The sequence below is a fragment of the Bos indicus genome, chromosome 15, assembly GCF_029378745.1.
Source record: "Bos indicus isolate NIAB-ARS_2022 breed Sahiwal x Tharparkar chromosome 15, NIAB-ARS_B.indTharparkar_mat_pri_1.0, whole genome shotgun sequence".
Taxonomy (NCBI): Eukaryota; Metazoa; Chordata; class Mammalia; order Artiodactyla; family Bovidae; genus Bos; species Bos indicus.
The window spans coordinates 53481769-53503652 of NC_091774.1; the positions used below are offsets into that span (position 1 = coordinate 53481769).

General features: G+C 38.6%; 1 protein-coding gene across 4 annotated transcripts in view; it reads right to left on the reverse strand.

Moving 5' to 3' along the window:
* Nucleotides 1-21884, reverse strand: part of FAM168A (family with sequence similarity 168 member A) — a 202420-nt gene that overhangs the window by 137836 nt on the left and 42700 nt on the right. The window contains exon 2 of one of the 4 annotated variants that reach the window (XM_070803869.1): nt 12414-12460. The exons of 2 other annotated variants lie outside the window; for them this stretch is intronic. The gene's annotated coding sequence lies outside the window, so the exon portion shown is untranslated. Of the gene's footprint in view, nt 1-12408; nt 12461-21884 lie in introns of all 4 variants that reach the window. One more of the 4 variants, XM_070803868.1, reaches the window with a different exon arrangement.

Here is a 21884-nt window from a genome sequence, read left to right on the forward strand (position 1 = left end):
GTCCGTATAGTCTAAGCTATGGTTCTTCCAGTAGTCATGTATGGATGAGATGTGGACCATAAAGAAGACTGAGTGCCCAGGAATTGATGCTTTCAAACTATGGTGCTGGAGAAGACACTTGAGAGTCCCTTGGACTACAACCACTTAACCCTAAAGGAGATCAACTTTGAATATTCATTGGAAGGACTGAAGCTGAAGCTCCAATACTTTGACCACCTGATGTGAAGAGCTGACTCACTGGAAAAGACCCTGATGCTGGGAAAGATTGACAGCAAGAGAAGGGGACAACAGACGATGAGATGGTTGGATGGCAATACTGACTCAATGGACATGAGTTTAAGCAAACTCCAGGAGATAATGAAGGACAGGGAAGCCTGTCATGCTGCAGTCCATGGTGTCACAAAGAGTGAGACATGACTTAGCAACTGAACAAGATCTAGAGTAAATTATCAGAAGACAAGAGTTGGTCCTACATTCATGATCGCCAAATCTAAGGCTCTTTCTCACTCTCATCCCCAACTTCTTGCTAGGAAGTATAATTAAGACCTAGCTGTCAGTTCAGTTCAGTTTCTCAGTTGTGTCTGACCCTTTGCAACTCCATGGACTGCAGCACACCAGGCTTCCCTGTCCATCACCAACTTCTGGAGCCTACTCAAACTCATGTCCATTGTGTCAGTAATGCCACCCAACCATCTCATCCTCTGTCGTCCCCTTCTCCTCCGGCCTTCAATCTTTCCCAACATCAGGGTCTTTTCCAATGAGTTAGTTCTTCCCATCAGGTGGCCAAAGTATTGGAGTTTCAACCTCAGCATCAGTCCTTCCAATGAATATTCAGGACTGATTTCCTTCAGGATGGACTGGCTGGATCTCCTTGCAGTCTGAGAGACTCTCAAGAGTCTTCTCCAACACCACGGTTCAAAAGCATCAATTCTTCAGTGCTCAGCTTTCTTCATGGTCCAAGTCTCACATCCATACATGACAACTGGAAAAACCATAGCTTTGACTAGATGGACCTTTGTTGCCAAGGTAATGTCTCTGCTTTTTAATATGCTGTCTAGGTGGAGCATAGCTTTTCTTCCAAGGAGCAAGTGTCTTTTAATTTCATGGCTGCAGTCACCATCTGCAGTGATTTTGGAGCCCCTCCCCCCAAAAATAAAATCTGTCACTGTTTCCATTGTTTCTCCATCTACTTGCCATGAAGTGATGGGACCAGATGCCATGATCTTAGTTTTCTGAATGTTGAGTTTTAAACTAACTTTTTCACTCTCCTCTTTCACTTTCATCAAGAGGCTCTTTTGTTCTTCTTCGCTTTCTGGGATACGGTGGTGCCATTTGCATATCTGAAGTTATTGATATCTCTCCTGGCAATCTTGATTCCAGCTTGTGCTTCATCTAGCCTGGCATTTCACATGATGTACTCTGCATCTAAGTTAAATAAGCAGGGTGATAATAAACAGCCTAGACATACTCCTTTTCCTATTTGGAACCAGTCTGTTGTTACATGTCCAGTTCTAACTGCTGCTTCTTGACCTGCATACAGAGTTCTTAGGAGGCAGGTAAGGTAGTCTGGTAGTCCCATCTCTTTAAGAATTTTCCACAATTTGTTGTGACCCACACAGTCAAAGGCTTTGGTGTAGTCAATAAAGTGAAAGTAGATGTTTTCCTGTAACTCTCTTGCTTTTTGTATTTTTCTACATCTAGGTTGAACATCTGGAAGTTCACGGTTCATGTACTGTTGAAGTCTTGCTTGGAGAATTTTGAGCATTACTTTGCTAGCGTGAGATGAGTACAATTGTGTGGTAGTTTGAACATTTTTTGGCATTGCCTTTCTTTGGGACTGGAATGAAAACCGACCTTTTCCAGTCCTGTGGCCACTGCTGAGTTTTCCAGATTTGCTGGGATATTGAGTGCAGCACTTTCACGGCATCATCTTTTAGGATTTGAAATAGCCCAACTGGAATTCCATCACCTCCACTAGCTTTGTAGTGATGCTTTCTAAGGCCCACTTGATTTCGCATTCCAGGATGTCTGGCTCTAGGTGAGTGATCACATCATCATGGTTATCTGGATCATGAAGATCTTCTTTGGACAGTTCTTCTGTGTATTCTTGCCACCTCTTCTTAATATCTTTTGTTTCTGTTAGGTCCATACCATTTCTGTCCTTTATTGTGCCCATCTTTGCATGAAAAGTTCCCTTGGTATCTCTAATTTTATTGAAGAGATCTCTAGTCTTTCCCATTCTATTGTTTTCTTCTATTTCTCTATATTGATCACTGAGGAAGGCTTTCTTATCTCTCCTTACTATTCTTTGGAACTCTGCATTCAAATGGGTATATCTCTCCTTTTCTCCTTTGCCTTTCGGGTCTCCTCTTTTCTCAGCTATTTGTAAGGCCTTGTCAGACAACCATTTTGCCTTTTTGCATTTCTTTTTCTTGGGGATGGTCTTGATCACTGCCTCCTATACAATATCATGAACCTCTGTCCATAGTTCTTCAGGTACTCTATCAGATATAACTGAAGTATAATTAAGACCAAGCTGTAGCATTTATTCATAAAGGCCATAAATTAATAAGCTAAGGACTAAGAGATCATAAGAAAAGATTTAAAATCACCCTTTAACAGAATGATTATCAAAATTGTATATCATAAAATCTAATATCTCTACATTTAACTAATTGGTCAGCAGTACTATGCTTCATGAAAAGAGAGTTGGCTGGATCTGATTTCCAAGGTCACCAATGTGGGGAAAAAGAAAGAGGGAGAGACAAAAAAAAAAAAAAGTCCACAGCATTCCCGAACAAGCCAATGAAAAGTCATTAGCACTTCAAAAGGATTTGCACCTGACCTTGGTGATTCCCAAACAAGACATCTTAATAACACTACTAAAAAGCACTTATTAAAAAGCTAGCTGTAACAAGGAAGTTTTTGGGGGTGTTGGAACTATTCGGTACCTGGACTATGGTAGTGGTTATACAAACCTATGATTAAATTATGACACAAAAAGATCAAATTTATTAAGATAAAAGTAGAATTTAATAAAAACTACATATATATTTTAAAAAATAAGATTTTATGTATCAAAAGACATTATCAACAGAGTAAAAAAGGCAACCTATAAAATGGAAGAAAATATTTGCAAATCATATATTGATAAGGGATTAAAATCCAGAACATATAGGTGACTCCTAAAACTCACAACAAGAAAAACCTGATTCAAAAATGGGCAAAGAATCTGAAGAGACATTTTTCCAAAGGAGATATACAAGTGGTCAACAAGCACTGAAAAGATTCTCAATATTACTGATCATTCAGTTCAGTTGCTCAGTCGTGTCCGACTCTTTGCGACCCCATGAACTGCAGCACGCCAGGCCTCCCTGTCCATCACCAACTCCGGGAGTTCATCCAAACCCATGTCCACTGAGTTGGTGACGCCATCCAACCATCTCATCTCTGTCGTCCCCTTCTGCCCTCAATCACTGATCATTAGGGAAACACAAATGAAAACCACAATGAGATACTATCTCACACCCATTAGGATGCCTATTACCAAAAAGACACACACACAGAAAATCACAAGTGTTAGTGACACTGTGGAGAAATTGGAATCTTCACGCACTATTGGTGGGAATATAAAATGGTACTGCTGCTGTGGAAAAACATTATAGTGTTTTCTCAAAAAATTAAACACAGAATTACATATGATCTAGCAGTTCCACTTCTGGGTTTATACTCAAAAAAAATAAAAGCAGGGTCTCAGAGAGATGTTTGTACATCTGTGTTCATAGTGGCATTATTTATAATAGCTAAGAACTCAAGTATTCATCAATGGTGAAGGGATAAGCAAAATTTGGTATGTGTTTGTATATATACACATACATACACACACACACACACACACACACACACACACAATTATTCAGCCTTAAAAAGAAAGGAAATTCTGACATACAGTATAACATGGATGAACCTCGAAGACATTATGCTAACTGAAAGAAGCCAGTCACAAAAAACAAATACTGTATGATTCCACTTACATGAGGTACTTCGAGTAGTCAAAATCACAGAGATAGGAAGCAGAAAGGTGGTTGCCAGGAGTTGGGGGATGGGTCACTGGGGGGGATCAATGGGTATAAAGTTTCAGTCTTGCAAGATGAAAGAGTTCTGGAGACGGATGGTGGGAAGGTTGTACAAGAATACCAATGTACTCAGTATCACTGAACTGTACACTTAAAAATGGTTAAGATGATAAATTTTATGAAATGTATTTTTTGCCACAATTTATAAATAAATAAGCAAGCTAGCACATGTGGTAATCTTACCTCAAGTAAAATGTAATAGTTAACGTTTATGAGTGCTTACTGTAAATGAACACATTATTTCACCTGACCCTGACCATAATCCCAACTATTATGACCTCTCTTTCACAAACGAGAAGGCTAAGACAAGTAAAGTCAACCCAATTGCTCAAGATCACATAGTTATTAGGTTGGTGCAAAAGTAATTGCGGTTTTGCACTGCTGAACTTTGCTTTTTGATACTGGAATACATTCTTAAATAAATGTGGTTATGTTATACATCATTTTAATGAGCATTTCTTACTTTATGTCTTTTTTTTTTTGCTAATGAGTTGTTACTTACTGCTCATTTTAGATTTATTTTAGACTAGGTAAATGATGTTAGGACAAAAAGCAAATCTGAGCAATTTTCTTATTCAAGTTCAAAGTGGGTAGTAAAGCAGTGGAGACAATTTGCAACATCAACAATGCATTTGACCCAGGAACTGCTAATGAACATACAGTGCAGTGGTGGTTCAAGAAGTTTTGCAAAGATGACAGCCCTGAAGATGAGCACAGTGACTGGCCATCACAGTTGACCATGACCAACTGAGAGGATCATCAAAGCTGATCCTCTTAGAACTACAAAAGAAGTTGCCCAAGAAATCAATGTCAACCATTCTACAGTTGTTTGACATCTGAAGCAAACTGGAAAGGTGATAAAGCTCGATAAGTGAGTGCCTCATGAGCTGACTGAAAATTCAAAAAAAAATCATCATTCTGAAGTGTCTTCTTCTCTTATTCTACACAACAACCAACCATTTCTTAATCAGATTGTGATCTGTGATGAAAAGTGAATTTTACATGACACCAGCAATGACCAGCTCAGTGGCTGGAATAAGAAAAAGCTTCAAAGCACTTTACAAAGCCAAACTTGCCTCAAAAAAAGGTCATGGTCACTGTTTCGTGGTCTGCTGCTGGTCCGATCCACTACAGCTTACTGAATCCTAGCAAAACCGTTACATCTGAGAAGTATGGTCAGCAATTAATGAGATGCACCAAAAATTGCAATGCCTGTGGCTAGCACTGGTCAACAGAAAGGGCCCACTTCTTCTCCATGACAACTCTCAACAGAACGTCACACAACCAATGCTTCAAAAGAGGGTAGGATGATTTGAGAGAAAAGCACTGAAACATACACATTACTGTACATAAAACATATAGCCAGTGGGAGTTTGATGTATGACACAGGGAACCCCAAAGCCAGCATTCTGTGACAACCTAGAGGGGTGGGATAGGGAGGGGGGTTCAAGAGGTGGAGGACATATGTATACCTGTGGCATAGAAGCTATTACAATATTGTACAGCAATTATCCTCGAACTAAAAAAATTTTAAAGTTATACATCACTTTGGAAAAAACAAAATGTTGAACGATTGGACTACAAAGTTTTGCTTCACCATCACATTCACCTTACTTCTTGCCAACCAACCACCACTTCTTCAAGCACTCAAAATCTTTTTGCAAGGGAAAATGCTTCCACAACCAGCAGAAGGCAGAAAATGCTTTTCAAGAGTTCATCAAATCCCGAGGCATGGATTTTTATGCTACAGGAATAAACAAACTTATTTCTCATTGGCAAAAATGTGTTGATTATAATGGTTCCTAATTTGATTAATAAAGATGTGTTTGAGCCTCGTTATAATGATTTAAAAATCATGGTCTGAAACTGCAATTACATTTGCACCAACCTAATAGTTCCCTGAGACTAAATTCAAACTCAGGCAATCTGACTCCAAAGCCCAGGCCCTTAACCACTATACTACAACATAAAATACTATATAAAATATTGCAGATAGAGGTTGACAAAGAAAACTACTCAGGCTAGTCCTGATAATCTAAGGTTTCAATTGAAGAGACCCACATTAGAAGCAAACAGACTGTACAACCAATATAGAACCATTGTGGAAACATCAAAATTGTTCTTCTAAAACAAAATAAAAACTACATCATTAAATGTAATTGGTTCCACAAGTACAATAACCCCATGCCCAAAAGCAAAATAATGCAGTTCTATATCATCACAGGCAGGAAACACACACACGTCTACTAAGACCCCAGTCTCCAGCATCCCAATCTCAATACCGTAGACTCAAGTGCCACCATCCTACTTTGGTGGCATTTTGTACTTTTGAGTAGTTTTCATATTTACTCTGGGCAACAGGCTGTCCCCTTTAGCCCAAGACTCTGCAGAACAAACATCACACTTTGTATCTCCACCCCACAAACATATGCTAGAACTTAACTCCATTCCCAATACTAAGCAAATCTCCCTTGTTTCTATTTAAGTTATTTATTCCCTCATATCTCACAGTTTATAAGACTTATGTGCCAGTGCTGATTTATAAGAAAAGTAGATACTTTAAAAAAAGAAAAAGAAGCACAATAAGCCAAACTAAGTGCCAACAGCATGAACAGGGGCCTAAGGAGAGCTTGAGGACAGAAGAGAGGGTACATGGAACTAACCTTCTAATTTTCTGCACAATCGGTACTCACTACTCAAGGGAAGACTCCTCAGCCCATGAGTTCCTTTCTCTGTTGCTTCTGTCAAATAAACCTAATACACCAAATAATAAATATACCTGTTAGCTGAACTGATTACACCCTAGGCCACATCTAATTCTCCATGATTCCTTGTAAAAATATCTTAGTTTTTCCAGGAATTTTAATCCGTTCTTTAAACAGAATCCCTGATTAAACAAAGTGACAAGAGGTTCATATTTCAACCAAACTTAACTGAGCACCTACTATGTTTCTGAATTAGATTTTTCCACAGGAGGTTTTTCATTTAATCCTAAAAGAGAATCCTTTGATTTAAGTATTACTGGCCGCCAACCCTTTTTTTTTAACCGCCAATTAAGACAAGAATCATGCAGTTAAATTTCAAAATCTCACAACTAAAAAGCAAAGGGGAAAAAAGTAGAGGAGTCAGGATTCAAACGCAGACCTTGTATTTCACCTCTCTGAGCCTCAATTTCCTCATCAGCAAAGCAGAAATGTTATTTATCTTCAAGACTTGACAGAGGAACTATAAGCAAAGCACTCAGATAAGTGGCTGCTCCTCAACAAATGTTGGGTTTTTTCCCTTTCTTCCTTCATGATTGAAATGTCTCATCTGTTGGCTTATCCCAAACAAAGAGCGATTTTTAAAGTTTACACTTTATTTTCCTTAGCTCTCTTATTAACTGGGTTTGTCTTGGTCCTCACAAGGATGTTCATAATCCGGGGATGTCTCAGGAGCAGTTCTGGCTCACCTAGCAGCTGGGATGCTTGCAGTAGAGCTCTTTTTGCTCAGAAACTTGCATAAAATCTACTTCCTCTCCTCTATTCTCCCTTAGACAAACAGACACATATGCAGGTGGAAAAATTTTTTAAGCCATAATTAGCTTAATTAACATAAAGTGACAGAAATAGAAAAAGCCACAGTGTTCTAGCCAGGCAACAGGCTGCAGGGGAAGCAAGAATTCTCTGGCTGGCAAAGTGAGAGGAGAAACAAGTATCTACTAGGGAGGAAAAGAAATCACTGCCATGTGGTGGGAACCAGGGAATGTCTAAAATGGATGGTCAGCACCAACCATGGGGGCCCTCATCCCTAGTCCTCACGGTGGGGCAGGTGGTTTATCAAACACAAACTCACACCAGATGAAGGTCTGATTATGAGCTCCTTGAGGGCAGAAATTATATTTACATCTAGATATATTTACATCTATAATTTACATCCCCAGGCATAGAACCTGGCATAGAGAAGCACTCATATTTGAATACATAAATGACTGCATAAATGAATAAAGTCAGATTGAATGGGTTTATCCATCTCACAAGGGAGGGTTCCTATAAGCATCCATGATGCAATCCGTGATTCCTCATAAACACTCACACACACAAGAGCATGGTGCATCTGCAGGCCATCCACCCAAGAATTCAAGATAACCCACAACTGTTTCTGGGAAAAAAAGAAAGACAGCAAATCCCAAATAAAACCTTCCAGCAGCTCCCCACTACCTTCAGAATAAAGACTATACACCTTCATTAGCATGTAAGACCTTTCTGTAAACTGGCTCTTGCCTTTGTTTCCAAATAAACCTTTTCAAGAACTCTGAGCACCTGCCAAACAAGACGCCCGCTGCTCCTTAAATATGGCCTGTGTTCCTGCTTCAGCACCTTTGTTGCTGTAGTTTCAGTGAGACTCACCACCACCAAAATTTGGTCTACTTAGGTTCCATCTACATACATGAAACAACTCTAGTTCCATTCAGTTTTACAAAATCTGTTATAATCGTCCCAGACCACAGCATTCCTCTCCTTTCGACTTGAGGTAGTAATATCCATAGTTTTTATCCCATATTCAACAATACAATGTTGTTATCTTTATACAGACGGCATACATCCACATACAGATTAACACAAAGGTATGCTGTGCTTCTTCGATCAATAGCTCTCATAATAGCAATAACATATCTGTCTTACTCTATTGCCAGTGGCTAGAAAACCAGCCTGTATCTAGTAAATGCTCTTTGTTCATGTGAAAATTGAACATCTTCCCCCATTTTAAAGTGGAAATGCCAACTTATGTAACATTATATCATTATATAATAAAAGAATTATCAACTTACCAGCTTTCTCATCAATTTTATACAGTAAGTGCTCTAATTAATAATGGCCAGAAATATTTACAAGTTTTTAATCTCCAAACTTCTTTTGGAATCAAAGATAATATTACATTGTATACAGTGAGGTTTCAGGCATAACTATGTTTTTACTATAAAAACATAGTAAAACTAGTAAAAACATAGAAAACTAGTAAACTGTGAACGCTCTAAGACAGCAGTAACTGTTTAACCTAGCAGGTGGTAATCAAGTATATTCATTCATCTTTTAAGACTCATAAAGGTACGAAACTTTTCTTGAATCCCTCTCCCCACTCCCAGAACTGACGAATCTACTTCTTCCTTTGGGTTCCACTTTACCACAGATATTACCTGACCCAACCCCAAAGCACTAGATATATTTCTATCATAGCACCTATTACACTTAATTATACTTCCTTACTTACACGTCTGTCTACCTACTGGTTCACCCTTCTAGATGTGTGCTTTCCCATACATTAGCTACATGTATCTTCTTCAATTAAATTTACATTAACTAAAACTAAAATTTAAAATTCAGTTCCTCAGCCTCACTAGCTACATTTCAAGCACTCAAGAGCAACAATATGGCTGGTGACTACCACACTGGACAACCCAGATACAGAGTATTTCCATCACTGCAGAAAGTTCAATTGGACAGGGTTGTGTCTAGATCATATGTATTTTCTGAGGAACACACAGTCTAGAGGGCAGTTTGGCAGGAGCCCTAACTAACTTATTTCTGTATCACAGCACCTTGCACTTATTAAATTCACAGTAAATGTCTCTTATGAATGACACTGGATAACAAAGAGCTTGGTCCACCTTTCTTATTATCACAGGCCAATAGAGTCTCTGCTTCATGAGTTCAATGTCCCTTCTAGGCTAGAATCAGTATAATTACCCACCATCATCTCAACTTGAGGAAAGAGGTAGGAACCACAATAGCTAGAGACAATCAGAAAGTCTTTGTTCAGTCGCTCTCTCCAAACCAAAGCTCCACTATTGAAGAAGAAGAGGGTTTATTTCCTGCTTCAAGTTTGGCATGTAATTAAACTATAGTTGATTCTATAAGGAACTTCTTTCAAATACTGGAAAAATCCACAACTCAGCAAAAATGAAAACAAAGACACTTTCAAAATTCATCACACTTTTGGTGACAAATTAATATATCCCCTTTACATAAAAATATAAAATATACTCTTTGTATTAAAAATAGTCATTTAGTACATTTTCTGAACATCTATTAAGGGTTAGGAGTTAAAGAAAAAGAAATAAGTTATACTGGCAGACAGAAATTTAAATTGGAATAATACAAAGTACTATGTGCTCTATGATAAAGAGAAGTACCAGAAACTATGAAGAACACAAAAGGAGAGGCTCAGAACCCCGTGGTGAAATGTGGCATAGGGTGAGGGAATCACAAGGGAGGCTGCTTAGAAATGAGCCCAAGCTACACTCTGAAAGGAAATTAAAAGGTTGGGAGATGAAGAATGGGTGAGAGAGTGTCACAAACAGAGACAACAGCATTGATGAAGGTACAGGAATTTAACTTGACAGTAAATGTCAAGTAGCTTGGGCTGGCTGAAACAACATGAAAAAGATGACTTGAGGCTAATGAGGCAGACAGAGACCAAACCATGAAAAAGTTCTGCAAGCTAAACTAAGGAGCCTGAATTTTATCCTCAAGGCTATGGGAAACCTCTGAAAATTTTAATAAAGGAAATAAGAGTGAAAATCTACGTTTAACAAAGCTCACAGAGCAGCAATATGGAAGATGATCTGGGGGAGGTGAGACAGAAGCGGGGAGACCAGGCAGGAAGTTGCTGCAAAACGTGAAGAGATGGTATATTTTACCACAATCTTTTTTTTTTTTTTTCAAAAATGGCAAGAAAAAAGTGACGAGACAGGGCTCATCTGATGCAAATAGTTTTAAACACAACCTGTTTTAAATGGGTCTCTCCATTAGTCTATGCCTCTCAAAGTTATAACTCCATGGTTCAATTATATAGAACAACTACAAAAGCAACTGTTGAAGTCAGTTACATAAACTCTAAAAAAACTATACTCATTCTTTTTACTTAATAGCCATTCTGGACTTCAAACTAAAACTGAACATTTTTCTCTTTTCTACCACATAACAATCCTGTAAAACCATTTCACCCAGCTGAGCACATCTGTGCAGTGTGCAACAAGTGTGAACAATTTAACAGGAGTTTAATGAAACATTTCCTATTCTTTATTGGAGAAAAATATTTAACAATCTACATGGCAACATCAGGTTGCAAACTGACATTTTTAAATTAGTTTAAAAATATGCACATGCCAATTTAAAATCCCATCTGGTTTCATGGTGCAGCTGTCCTGAATGAATATAACATTTTCAGTTATTAGGCACTTGGCTAAAGCATTCAGAAGTGCCATGTGCCATCAACGAACAGCAAGAGCCACTACTATGGTACTTAAAAAGTACCTACATAGTCACACTGGTATGAGAGGATTACTTTGTCCTGGAAAGGTGGGGACATGTAGGGAAATGGAAGACATAATCTCACAATTTTAAGGAATTATCTTTCATTTTACCTCCAATTCTCTTAAAAGGCAATCAACCCTGATATCTCTGATCCCATAATTCCTTAGCCTAAAGAGCTTTACCCACCCTCCTGCTTTGAACCAACAAAATCATAAAAACCAAGACTAAAAGTGGGTTCAATTCCAACTCTACTACTTATAAACTATATGAACTTATTAGCACATTTCTTAATATTCCTGAGACTCTATTTCCTTAGGTACAAAAGATACTCCCCTAAACCTTCAGAGTTGTGGTGAGGATGAAAGAAAATATACATCAAATATTTATGGAACATTTGGTTCATGTGGGCATTCACTAAATGGTAACTATTTTTATACTCTCCTTTGTACCTCACTATAATTTGTAGAGAACAGTAATTATGCACCTACCTTAAAAGTTTACTATGACAATTAAATGAATTAACATAGGTCATAGGCTCAGCACATGGTAGGAAACTGTTGTTTGTTGCTGTCATCATTACTACCAACACTGAATTACAACTTATTTGCTGTCTTCTTCCCTGTCTAATATTTAGCATAAAGCCACAATAAGTGAGGCTCATAAAGCCTCTGTTGACCAGCTGAATAAATAATGGATGACTGGCTGAATGAACTGAAGGCATCATAGTTCTGTGACAAGAGGCACACCTCTCTGAATTTATTACACAATTTTCACAAGTAGCTATTCAAAAAGAATGTATTGTGGGGGAAAAAAATTATAAGTTAACTTGTATAAAAATGAATCAAGATAAATAATTCTTTTTCTGTCCAGTAAACAAGTGTAGAAATATAAATCAATGCTGATACTTTCTTTAAAAAGAACAAAAAAAAGGATGTATTGTGAATTGACTAATCATACCAAGACTTGATTAATCTTACCAAACCTTGTGTGGCAAGTATTCTTGTAGGTCTGTCTCACAGATAAAGAACTCTGAAAGAGATTAAAGGTTAAGTAAGATCACTCAGTGGAGAAGGCAATGGCACCCCACTCCAGTACTCTTGCCTGGAAAATCCCATGGGTGGAGGAGCCTGGTAGGCTGCAGTCCATGGGGTCGCTAAGAGTCGGACACGACTGAGTGACTTCACTTTCACTTTTCACTTTCATGCATTGGAGAAGGAAATGGCAACCCACTCCAGTGTTCTTGCCTGGAGAATCCCAGGGACAGGGGAGTCTGACGGGCTGCCGTCTATGGGGTCGCACAGAGTCAGACATGACTGAAGCGACTTAGCAGCAGCAGCAGCAGCAGCAGCAGCAGCAAGATCACTCAGCTAGAAGAGAAACAAGAATCTCCTTTGGTCTTTAAGAAACTAGTACTAGATGTTTCTTCTAATAGGGCTTCATCTCTTTCCATATTTTAAACATTTCTTATGAGACTGGTCAAGTTTTTCCATACCCTATGGTTTCAGGAAGAGACCTCTGCCTGAGTCAGAAGATGCCACTAATGAATGATGGGAGAATGAAGAAGGAATATGACCAAATATGGAGAAAGTCAGTATCTCTTCTTGAGAGAGAAGGAGCAAAAAAAGCCTGATTTTACTTGACCTGAAAAAAGACAAAGCAAGTAAGTCTGAAACTAACAAGAGAATAAAGTCCTACTATGAACAAATGAGGATACAGGACACTTAGAGGGTCAAATATGAAAGGCATTATGGGGGTTATGGGTACTCATACCCTCTTGTTCAAAGTATGACTAGGTACAGTCTTTTGGAGGAGCAGATACTCTTTCATTTAACAAATACTAACTGAGTCCCTGTAATGAACTAGGAGAACAATTTTGACAGTACACAGCAAGAACCTAAAAAAATTTACACCTTTATTCCAATTACTAGATTCCTACATTTTTATCTGAACAAAGCCAACAAAAAATACAGACCAAAATTTACAAATGTTTACCAATGTTACAATATCTAAAAATGGAAAGTAACCTAGATGTCCAACAATAAGATTATGAGTAAATAAGTCACATCATGCAATGCTATCAAATAGCATAGTCATAGATGCTGAACAAAAAATGTGACACTGAAAACTGCTTATAACCTAATATTAAATTTAAAAGCACTCCACAAACAGTATATATAATATGATTTTTATATAAAATAGGAAAAAAAAACTTTTAAAAAAATGCTGAAAATTTTCAAAGCTAATTTGTACATGGTATGCTGTAAGAAGAATATCCTATAGGGAGATGTTGCCAAGTTTTCAAATTTTCCATAATAGGCATTAAAAAGAAAAGAAAAAAAAAGGATAGAAGAGATTTACAGAAGAAAAGTGAGAATATTAAATACCATCAAGACTGATCAAAATCTTTAGATTCTCTGCTAGGTAAGAAGAATATAAAAGACATATTATATCTATACAAAAGGATTATGTTAATCCTAGGGAGAAATGACACAACTACAAGGGTGAATGAAACACAATGGGGGAGCAATAAAGAGGAAATCCAATCAGATTCCCAGGAGGTCACTTTCATTCCAGAATGTCCGTCAACAGCAAAGTCAAGTTCAGTGAATGAGGTGAGGAATGAAACTTGATGGCTGGGAGAAAATGGCAGAAATCCAACTAACATCTAATGCTAAAATCTGTGAGTTTCTTGGTGACATGGAACCCATTAATTATCATACAGTGTTTTAAAGGCCATGACAGAAGCCAGCAACAGAATGTGACAAAATAATCTAGAGAGGGTCCATAAAGGCTTTGTGGAAGACGACTAATTTAAAGGGAAAAGGCATGAACCTGGAGATAGGGTATAAGGGCATTCTAGGAAAAGGGGGCAGCCCAGAGAACAGAAACAATTTAACATGTCTGAGAAATTTCCATTCATTTTAGTGTTGCTAGGGTACAAAGTGCAAGGCAGGCAGTGGTAAAGACATGGCTGCAGAAGTCATCAGGGGCCTGTCTCAAAGGACCTGAATGCCTGAAATACTGTTAGCCAAGCAGCTGCACATGAACCAGTCAACCAGGGCACCAGTCCAGTAGGAGATCAGTCCAGCAAGAGAGACAGATAGCATTATGATAAAGATGAGGGAAAGGTGGTTAGCACAGAGAAAGTGAAAGTGAAGTCGTGTCCAACTCTTTGCGACCCTGTGGACTGTAGCCCACCAGACTCTTCCATCCATGGGATTCTCCAGGCAAGAATACTGGAGTGGGTTGCCATTTCCTTCTCCAGGGGATCTTCCCAACCCAGGGGCCGAACCCAGATCTCCCGCATTGCAGGCAGACGCTTTAACCTCTGAGCCACCAGAGAAGCAACCAACTCAGCCTCAGGGCTCATAAAAGGCCTCGAGAAAAGCTGCCAAAGTTGAAACCAAAGGAAAAATTGGTCTAAGGTTTCTGACATTCAAGATGGTAAGACACCACTGATACAAACTCTGGCCTGACATAACTCTGCAAATCAGAGCACCAGCCCATGCAAGACTTCCAAAGAGGGACCCATTCTCATCAGCAGAATGTAAGCTCCAAACACTTTGTCCTGTTCACTGCCATTTCTCCAACACTAAAAACAGTGAGCATGAAGACAGTACTCTATAAGTATTTGGAAAGAAAAAGAGAGGGGGGCTTTCTGTTATATTAAAAAGCAATGGGAAAAAGAGGGGAAGCAATGGGAAATTCACAATAATCAAAAGGTAGAAGCAATCTAAGTGTTCATTGACAGATGAATGGGTTTTAAAAAATGAGATATACATATAACTGAATAATTATTCAGCCATAAAAAGGAAGGACATTCTGACACATGCTACATCATGGATGAACCATGAAGACATGCTAAGTGAAAGCCACTCATAGAATCACAAAAACTGTATGATTCTAGGTATTTGTAAGAGGTACTTAGAGTAGTCAAATTCAGTTACAGAAAGTAGAGTAAGTAGTTGTTGGGGGCTGGAAGGAAAGGGAAACGGGGAGTTACTGTTTAATGAGCTTCAGGTGTGCAACACAAAACCATTCTGGAGATGGGTGGTAGGATGGTGGCACAACAATGTGAAAGTACTTAACGTCCCTAAATTGGACTCTTTAAAATGGTTAAAACAGTAAATTTTACATGTGTATATTTTACCACAATTTTTCAAAAATTACAAAATGCAAAAAAAATTAGTTACTTAAAGGGGAAACAAAGAAAAAATGGAATAAAGGATAAAGAAGTAAGAGTATAACTCTGAAGACTAAGGCCTACGCTTAGGAGCTTGAAGCCAAAGGAAAACAGCGATGTCTCCTCCATCCCTCCAACTGCCATTTTCATCTACATCCAATTTAGTAATTTTATATGCAACTGAGTCTCAATTAAAACAAATACTAAGCATAGAACTCCAAAGGGGTCACAAACAAGGAAACCCATGGTTATTCTGAGAGATGTGTTAATGAAAGTAGTCTCACTGACTTAACCCTGTTAATTGTTAGTAACAGCAAAAACAACTATCATGTCCTTGAATGCTTAATATGCATGGGGCTCTATGGTTGGAACTTTATAAACATTAGCTCTAATCATAACAGTAATTCTGAAAGGTAAATGTTACATTTTTGTTTTTCTACTGACTTATTTAGGATGATATAAATGGTAAAGATGAAAATTCAGAATCTTGGTTAATCCGATTCCAAAATACTTTAAGAATGATCAGCTGTTGTCTCAAACCAGGTACCTCTCCTGTGCCTCTACTGGGTCCTAGGCCCCTGACCTACCCTCTTCTCCAGCTCTGCTAGAAGTTTCAGCTAGGAGTACCTAGATTGAGTCATTACCAAGTATTAATACTTTTCGAGGTAATCCCCAGTGGCCAGGCACTGAGCCACTAGAGGAGAAAAAAGAAGTGGCTCTCCACAGGTCTTTCAGACCTCAAATTGACCAAGCAGGACACAGACACTTAAGACATTTGTTAACAATGTTTCGTAAAGGAACATAAACTCTCTACTGGCACTGCCCAAGATATTGCTACTGCTTAACAATGTTTCACTGATTAATAGCTCCCCCAGATCAGCCCTATAAATAGTTCCAGTCTCCTTTTGGCCTATTTCCCTCATCCTCGCCCACTCCCAGCACCACCAAGTTCAAGGCTAATTTAAATAAGATCTTTTCTTTCTCCATATACCTGTGGCTCAGTGGTAAAGAATTTGCCTGCAGTCCAGGAGACCTGGGTTTGATCCCTAGGTCAGAAAGATCCCCTGATGAAGGGAATGGCTACCCACTCCAGTAGTCTTGCCTAGAAAATTTCATGGACAAAGGAGCCTTGAAGGCTAAGTCCATAAGGTTGTATAGAGTTGCGACTAAGCGACTATCACTTTCACTTTTCATACTTTTTAAAACATTCCAAACCTGTGGCCCAGTCCTCCATCTAGCTCTGCTGGGTGGTCTATTATCCAATGAACAGTTTTCAGGTGTGTCCAAGTACATTAAATAATTTACTCCTACAATAACTCTGAGATAAGTATTAATATCTCCTTTCAACCAAACTGATTCAGTTTACTCTAAATAAGTAGTAGAAAATAACCACCAGAAAGAGAGGCCACCTTTTAGGTATCATTTTTTTATTTTTTTAAACCAAGAAACTTTCTCAAAAGTTTCCAGTAGCATTATTGTCATATCTCGCTGGCCACAATTTGGACACATACCCAAAGTCATTCACTGGCAAGAAGCATGGGATTACCACTGCCAACTCACAAACTAATTCCTTGGGTTGGAATGGAAGTTGGCAAACACACAACCACCACAGGGCCCATCACCTTGAGGACACAAATATGAAACAACTGGGGAAGCAGGCTATCTTCAGACCCTCTTAGTATGTTTTCTTCAAGTCATAGGGACCCTGAAGACTCAAAGGGTAAGAACTGCTGGCCTGAAAAAAAGAGAACAGACATTTCACTAGAGTCCAGAGTCTGTGGCACATGCTCTGGAAGAGGATCTAGGGACTTTAGTTTCAGTAACAGTAACAAAATAGTACGAGTACTATTAGTATAATAACTAGTACTAGTACTAGTTCTAAACTTAAAGTCTGCTAAGTATATGCTTTGCTAAGGGACTACCTCTCCCCAACACTCAGTTTCTCCTTCAGTAAAGGCAGACCACCTAGATAAGATTTTCAAACTGATCTTCAGCGTATTAAGAGTTATGAAAAGGTATTCAGACCAGAAGTAAATAGAAGAAGGGATACAAAGGAGCAGTGTTATAATCCCACTTAAATTAGCATAGCTCATTTGATCTCTTTGTATTGAGGCTCGTGTAATATTTGGTAGAAAAGGGTTCTAAGTGCTTAAAAAAATTTTTTTTAATTCTCTAAACTACACAATCAATAACATTTCTAGGTAAACAATCTATTTTTCAATAAACAGGTTATCAGCTGAACAAGCTCCCATTAATCATTTCACTATATTTCACTAAATTATGAATGACCTTCACAATGCAGAGCTTATTTTTATTTGATCTCTCAGCATCTTTTAGCACAGTTGCTCATTTTCTTCTAATTGAATCACTTGACTTCTGAATATCACATTCTCATAGTTTTCCTCCTAGCTCTCCACTTGCCCCTTCAATGCCTGCTTTCCAAGTTTGTCCTCTTCTGCTCAGTGATTAAACGGTCAAGATTATACTATTCCCTATTCTTTTCTCATTCCATTCTCTCTCCCTAGACAATCTAATCCATGTCCCTGACTTTATTTACCATCTAAACACCAAACATACAACAAATTTTCCTCTAGTCCTTACCTCTAAGTTCCAGGCACATTTATTTAACTGCCTACTCAACATCATCTGTCTGATGTCTTAAAATCACCTCAAATTCAACATGTCCAAAACCGAAGTCATAATATTCCATCGCAAGCCAGTCTCTTTCCAGTGCCTTCAAGTGAAAGGTACCACCACCTACCTCCTGGCGATTAAGCCAAGAACTTGGAGTCATTTTATCACTTCTCCTTTATCCCCAAGATATAATCCATTACACAGTTCTATCAATTCAACCTACTAAATACATCTGTAACATCCATTCAGTTCAGTTCAGTCACTCAGTTGTGTCCGACTCTGCGACCCTAAGGACTACAGCGTGCCAGGCCTCCCTGTCCATCACCAGCTCCCAGAGTTTACTCAAACTCTTGTCCATTGAGTCGGTGATGCCATGCAACCATCTCATCCTCTGCATCCCCTTCTCCTTGCCTTCAATCTTTCCCAGCATCAGAGTCTTTTCAAATGAGTCAGGTCTTCGCATCAAGTGATCAAAGTATCAGGTGGCCAAAGATTGCACAGTTCTATCAACTCAACCTACTAAATACATCTGGATGTATAGTGAGAGTTGGACTATAAAGAAAGCTGGGCACCGAAGAATTGATGCTTTTGAACTGTGGTGTTGGAGAAGACTCTTGAGAGTCCCTTGGACTGCAAGGAGATCCAACCAGTCCATCCTAAAGGAGATCAGTCCTGGATGTTCATTGGAAGGACTGATGTTGAAGCTGAAACTCCAATACTTTAGCCACCTGATGCGAAGAGCTGACTCACTGGAAAAGACCCTGATGCTGGGGGGAAAAACTCTGGGAGTTGGTGATGGACAGGGAGGCCTGGTGTGCTGCACTACATGGGGTCACAAAGAGTCAAACACAACTGAGCAACTGAACTGAACTGAACTGAACTACATCTGTAACATTTCTCCACTCTGCCTACCATCCTCCTCATCCAACCTACCATCTTATCTGTCACATGGATCATACCTACGCAAGAGCATACCTGCACTGACTGATACTCCTCTGTAATTCTTTCTTTACATCACAAAGTGCTCTTTTCCAAATTCAGATTATGCAATTCTCTCTTGCATAAAACCCTGAAGCCCAAGGCACAGCGATCAGACAAGAAATATAAAATAAAATTAAAAGAATCCAAATTGGAAAAGAAGCAAAACTGTCACTGTTTGCAGATGACATGACACCAAACACAGAAAATATCCTAAAAACACCACCAAAAAACTACTAGCATGCATCAATAAATCTGGTAATGTTGCAGGATATAAAACTAAAATACAACAACAAACTATTAGAAAGAGAAATTAAAGAAACAATCCCATTTACCATCACATCAAAATTAACAAAATAACTTATAAATCAATCTCACAAAGGAGGTCAAAGATCTGTACTGAAAAAACTATAAGACACAGATGAAAGAAACTGAAGACAACACAACAAAAGATACTGTGGGACTTCCCTGGTGGTGCAGTGGATAAGAATCCATGGCCAATGCAGGGGGCACGGGTTTGATCCCTGGTCCGGGAAGATTCCATATGCAGAGCATGTGCAGAGCAACTAAGCTGGTGCATCACAACTACTGCGCCCGTGCTCTATGGCCTACAAGCCACAACTACTGAGCCTGTGTGCCACAGCTACTGAAGCACACGCACCTACAGCCGTGCTCTCAACAAAAGAAGTCACTGCGGTGAGAAGCCCTTCCGTCACAATGAAGAGCAGCCCTGTTCACTGCAACTAGAAAAAGGCTGCACAAAGCAACAAAGACCCAGTGCAGCCAAAAATAAATACAGTTTTTTAAAAGAAAGATATCGTGCTCATGTACTGGAAGGTTATTATTAAAATGACCATACTATCCAAGGCAATCTATAGACTCAATGCAATTCCCATACAAATATCAATGGCATTATTCACAGAACTAGAAAAATAATTCTAAAATTCATGAGGAAACATAAAAGATCTCAACTAGCCAAAGTAATCTTGAGAAACAAGAACAGAGGTGGCAGTGTCACACTCCCTGGCTTCACGCTGTATAAACTACAAGGCTCCAATCATCAAAAAAGTATGGTACAGGCACAGACACATAGTTAAAAGAAAAAGAACAGAGAACCCAGAAATAAACCCATATATTGTGGTCAACTAACATATGACAAATGAGGCAAGAATATACAATAGGGAAAGGATAGTCTCTCAATAAGTGGTGCTGGTAAAATTAACAGTTACATGCCAAAGAATAAAATTAGAACATTTTCTCACATTATATACAAAAATAAACTCAAAATGGATTAAAGACCTAAATGTGCAGCCAGAAAACTCCCAGAAGAAAACACAGGCAGAATACACTTTGACATAAATTGTAGCAGTATTTTTTTTGGACCTATCTCCTAAGGCAAGGGAAACAAAGCAAAAAAAAAAAAAAAAAACAACTAATGTGATCTAACTGAATGCAGAGTTGCAAAGAATAGCAAGAAGAAATAAGAAAGTTCTAAAGCGAACAATGCAAAGAAATAGAGGAAAACAATAGAATGGGAAAGAATTTAGAGATCTCTTCAAGAAAATTAGAGACACTAAGAGAACATCTCATGCAAAGATAGGCACAATTAAGGACAGAAATGGTAAGGACCTAACAGAAGCAGAAGAGATTCAGAAGAGGTGGCAAGCATACAACTGAAGAACTATACAAAAAAGGTCTTAATGACCTGGATAACCATGATGGTATGGTCACAAATCTAGAGCCAGACATCCTGGAGTGTGAAGTCAGTGGGCCTTAGGAAGCATTACTATAAACAAAGCTAGTGGAGGTGATGGAATTCCAATGGAGCTATTTCAATCCTAAAAGATGATCCTGTTAAACTACTGCATTCAATATGCCAGCAAATTTGGAAAACTCAGCAATGGCCACAGGCCTGGCAAAGATCAGTTTTCATTAGAATCCCAAAGAATGTTAAAACTACCACACAATTGCACTCATTTCACAAGATAGCAAGGTAATGTTCAAAATCCTTCAAACTAGAATTTAACAGTATGTGAACAGAGACCTTTCAGATATACAAGCTGGATTTAGAAAAGGCAAAGGAACCAGAGATCAAATTGCCAACATTCACTGGATCATAGAAAAATCAAGAGAATTCTAGAAAAACTTCTGCTTCACTGACTATGCTAAAACCTTTGATTGTTTGGGTGATCACAACAAATTATGGAAAATTCTTAAAGAGATGGTAATATCAAACCACCTTACCTGCCTCCTGAGAAACCTGTATGCAGGTCAAGAAGCAATAGTTAGACCTGGACATGGAACAACAGACTGGTTCAAAATTGGGAAAGGAGTACATCAAGGCTGTACATTGTCACCCTGCATATTTAATTTATATGCAGAGTATATCATGTGAAATGCCAGGCTAGATGAATCACAAGCTGGAATCAAGATTGCCAGGAGAAATATCAACATCCTCAGATATGCAGCTGATACCACCCTAATTGGCAGAAGGCAAAGAACTAAAGAGCCTCTTGATGAAGGTAAAAGAGGAGAGTGAAAAGCCTAGCTTAAAACAACATTCAAAAACCTAAGATCATGGCATCCCATCACTTCATGGCAAATAAATTTGGGAAAAAATGGAAAACAGTGACAGATTTTATTTTCTTGGGCTCCAAA